This window comes from Chlorocebus sabaeus, chromosome 8 (genome assembly GCF_047675955.1).
Source record: "Chlorocebus sabaeus isolate Y175 chromosome 8, mChlSab1.0.hap1, whole genome shotgun sequence".
Lineage (NCBI taxonomy): Eukaryota > Metazoa > Chordata > Mammalia > Primates > Cercopithecidae > Chlorocebus > Chlorocebus sabaeus.
This window is the reverse complement of record NC_132911.1, coordinates 44,864,014-44,868,767: the sequence shown is the minus strand read 5'-3', so window position 1 is coordinate 44,868,767 and position 4,754 is coordinate 44,864,014.

Sequence of the window (4,754 nt, the reverse complement as noted above, 5' to 3'; positions counted from 1 at the left end):
GAAAGAAGCTTTCTGAGAAACTGCTCTGTGTTCTGTTAATTCATCCCACAGAGTTACATCTTTCCCTTCAAGAAGCCTTTCGCTAAGGCTGTTCTTTTGGAATTGGCCAAGGGATATTTGGAAGCCCCTAGAGGGCAATGGTGAAAAAGGAAATATCTTCCGTTCAAAACTGGAAAGAAACTTTCTGAGAAAATGCTCTGTGTTCTGTTAATTCATCTCACAGAGTTACATCTTTCCCTTCAAGAAGCCTTTCGGAAAGGCTGTTCTTGTGGAATTCGCAAAGTGATATTTGGAAGCCCATAGAGGGCTATGGTGAAAAAGGAAATATCTTCCGTTCAAAACTGGAAAGAATGTTTCTGAGAAATTGCTCTGTGTTTTGTTAATTCATCTCACAGAGTTACACCTTCCCCTTCAAGAAGCCTTTCGCTAAGGCTGTTCTTGTGGAATTGGCAAAGGGATATTTGGAAGCCCATAGAGGGCAGAGGTGAAAAAGGAAATATCTTCCGTTGAAAACTGGAAAGAATCTTTCAGAGAAACTGCTCTGTGTTCTGTTAATTCATCTCACAGAGTTACATTTTTCTCTTCAAGAAGCCTTTCGCTAAGGCTGTTCTTTTGGAATTGGCAAAGGGATATTTGGACGCCCATATAGGGCTATGGTGAAAAAGGAAATATCTTCCTTTAAAAACTGGAAAGAAGCTTACTGAGAAACTGCTTAGTTTTCTGTTATTACATCTCACAGAGTTACAGCATTCCCTTCAAGAAGCCTTTCGCTAAGGCTGTTCTTGTGGAATTGGCAAAGGGATATTTGGAAGCCCATAGAGGGCAGAGGTGAAAAAGGAAATATCTTCCATTAAAAACTGGAAAGAAGCTTTCTGAGAAACTGATTTGTGTCCTGTTAATACATCTCACAGAGTTACATCTTTGCATTCAAGAAGCCTTTCGCTAAAAGGCTGTTCTTGTGGAATTGCCAAAGTGACATTTGGAAGCCCATAGAGGGCAGAGGTGAAAAAGGAAATATCTTCCGTTAAAAACTGGAAAGAAGCTTTCTGAGAAACTGCTTTGTGTTCTGTTAATACATCTCACAGAGTTACATCTTTCTCGTCAAGAAGCCTTTCGCTAAGGCTATTCTTGTGGAATTGGCAAAGTGATATTTGGAATCCCATAGAGGGCTATGGTGAAAGAGGAAATATCTACCGTTAAAAACTGGAAAAAAGCTTTCTGAGAAACTGCTTTCTGTTCTGTTAATTCATCTCACAGAGTTACAGCTTTCCCTTCTAGAATCCTTTCGCTAAGGCTGTTCTTGTGGAATTGGCATAGTGATATTTGGAAGCCCATAGAGGGCTATGGTGAAAAAGGAAATATCTTCCGTTAAAAAGTGGAAAGAAGCTTTCTGAGAAACTGCTTTGTTTTCTGTTAATTCATCTCACAGAGTTACAGCTTTCCCTTCAAGAAGCCTTTCGCTAAGGCTCTTCTTGTGGAATTTAGAAAGTGATATTTGGAAGCCCATAGAGGGCTATGGTGAAAAAGGAAATACCTTCCTTACAAACTGGAAAGAAGCTTTCTGAGAAACTGCTTAGTGTTCTGTTAATACATCTCACGGAGTTACAGCTTTCCCTTCAAGAATCCTTTCGATGAGGCTGTTCTTGAGTAATTGGAAAAGTGATATTTGGAAGCCCATAGAGAGCTATGGTGAAAAAGGAAATATCTTCCGTTAAAAACTGGAAAGAAGCTTTCTGAGAAACTGCTTCGTGTTCTGTTAATACATCTAACAGAGTTACATCTTTCCCTTCAAGAAGCCTTTCCCTAAGGCTGTTCTTGTGGAATTGGCAAACTGATATTTGGAAGCCCATAGAGGGCTTCGGTGAAAAAGGAAATATCTTCCATTAAAAACTGGAAAGAAGCTTTCTGAGAAACTGCTTTGTGTTCTGTTAATACATCTCACAGAGTTACATCGTTGCCTTCAAGAAGCCTTTCGCTAAAAGGCTGTTCTTGTGGAATTGCCAAAGTGATATTTGGAAGCCCATAGACGGCAGAGGTGAAAAAGGAAATATCTGCCGTTAAAAACTGGCAAAAAGTTTTCTGAAAAACTACTTTGTTTTCTGTTAATACATCACAAAGAGTTACAGCTTTCCCTTCAAGAAGGCTTTCCCTAAAGCTGTTCTTGTGGAATTTGAAAAGTGATATTTGGAAGCCCACAGAGGACTATGGTAAAAAAGGAAATATCTTCCTTTAAACCTGGAAAGAAGCTTTCTGAGAAACTGCTTAGTGTTCTGTTAATACATCTCACAGAGTTATAGCTTTCCCTTCAAGAAGCCTTTCGCTAAGGCTGTTCTTGTGGAATTGGCAAAGTGATATTTGTAAGCCAATAGAGGGCTATGGTGAAAAAGGAAATATCTTCCGTTAAAAACTGGAAAGAAGCTTTCTGAGAAACTGCTTTGTGTTCTGTTAATACATCTCACAGAGTTACATCTTTCCCTTCAAGAAGCCTTGCGCTAAGGCTGTTCTTGCGGAATTTAGAAAGTGATATTTGGAAGCCCATAGAGGGCTATGGTGAAAATGGAAATATCTTCCGTTAAAAACTGAAAAGAAGCTTTCTGAGATACTGCTTTGTGTTCTGTTAATACATCTCACAGAGTTACATCTTTCCCTTCAAGAAGCCTTTCGCTAAGGCTGTTCTTGAGGAATTGGCAAAGGGATATTTGGAAGCCCATAGAGGGCTACGGTGAAAAAGGAAATATCTTCCGTTCAAAACTGGAAAGAAGCTTTCTGAGAAACTGCTCTGTGTTCTGTTAATTCATCTCACAGAGTTACATCTTTCCCTTCAAGAAGTCTTTCGCTAAGGCTGTTCTTGTGGAATTCCCAAAGTGATATTTGGAGCCCATAGAGGGCTATGGTGAAAAAGGAAATATCTTCCGTTCAAAACTGGAAAGAAGCTTTCTGAGAAACTGCTCTGTGTTCTGTTAATTCATCTCACAGAGTTACATCTTTCCCTTCAAGAAGCCTTTCGCTAAGGCTGTTCTTGTGGAATTGGCAAAGGGATATTTGGACGCCCAGAGAGGGCTATGGTGAAAAAGGAAATATCTTCCGTTCAAAACTGGAAAGAAGCTTTCTGAGAAACTGCTCTGTGTTCTGTTACTTCATCTCACAGAGTTACATCTTTCCCTTCAAGAAGCCTTTCGCTAAGGCTGTTCTTGTGGAATTGGCAAAGGGATATTTGGAAGCCCATAGAGTGCTATGGTGAAAAAGGAAATATCTTCCGTTCAAAACTGGAAAGAAGCTTTCTGAGAAACTGCTTTGTGTTCTGTTAAGTCATCTCACAGAGTTACATCTTTCCCTTCAAGAAGCCTTTCGCTAAGGCTGTTCTTGTGGAACTGGTAAAGGGATATTTGGAAGCCCATAGAGGGCTATGGTGAAAAAGGAAATATCTTCCGTTCAAAACTGGAAAGAACCTTTCTGAGAAACTGCTCTGTGTTCTGTTACTTCATCTCACAGAGTTACATGTTTCCCTTCAAGAAGCCTTTCGCTAAGGCAGTCCTTGTGGATTTGGCAAAGGGATATTTGGAAGCCCATAGAGGGCTACGGTGTAAAAGGAAATATCTTCCGTTCAAAATTGGAAAGAAGCTTTCTGAGAAACTTCTCTGTGTTCTGTTAATTCATCTCACAGAGTTCCATCTTACCCTTCAAGAAGCCTTTCGCTAAATCTGTTCTTGTGGAATTTGCAAAGTGATATTTGGAAGCCCATAGAGGGCTATGGTGAAAATGGAAATATCTTCCGTTCAAAACTGGAAAGAAGCTTTCTGGGTAACTGCTCTGTGTTCTGTTAATTCAACTCACAGAGTTACATCTTTCCCTTCAAGAAGCCTTTCGCTAAGGCTGTTCTTGTGGAATTGGCAAAGGGATATTTGGACGCCCATAGAGGGCTATGGTGAAAAAGGAAATAACTTCCGTTCAAAACTGGAAAGAAGCTTTCTGAGAAACTGCTCTGTGTTCTGTTAATTCATCTCACAGAGTTACATCTTTCACTTCAAGAAGCCTTTCGCTAAGGCTGTTCTTGTGGAATTGGCAAAGGGATATTTGGAAGCCCATAGAGGGCTATGGTGAAAAAGGAAATATCTTCCCTTCAAAACTGGAAAGAAGCTTTCTGAGAAACTGCACTGTGTTCTTTTAATTCAACTCACAGAGTTACTTCTTTCCCTTCAAGAAGCCTTTCGCTAAGGCTGTTCTTGTGGAATTGGCCAAGGAATATTTGGAAGCCCGTAGAGGGCTATGTTGAAAAAGGAAATATATTCCGTTCAAAACTGGAAAGAAGGTTTCTGAGAAACTGCTCTGTGTTCTGTTAATTCATCTCACAGAGTTACATCTTTCCCTTCAAGAAGCCTTTCGCTAAGGCTGTTCTTGTGGAATTGGAAAAGGGATATTTGGAAGCCCATAGAGGACTATGGTGAAAAAGGAAATATCTTCCGTTAAAACTGGAAAGGAAGAAGCTTTCTGAGAAACTGCTTTGTGTTCTGTTAATACATCTCACAGTGTTACATCTTTCCCTTTAAGAAGCCTTTCACTAAGGCTGTTCTTGTGGAATGGCAAAGTTATATTTGGAATCCCATAGAGGGCAGGGGTGAAAAAGGAAATATCTTAGGTTAAAAACTGGAAAGAAGCCTTCTGAGAACCTGCTTTGTTTTCTCTGAATTCATCTCACAGAGTTACAGCTTCCCCTTCTCGAAGCCTTTCGCCAAGGCGGTTCTTGTGGAATTGGC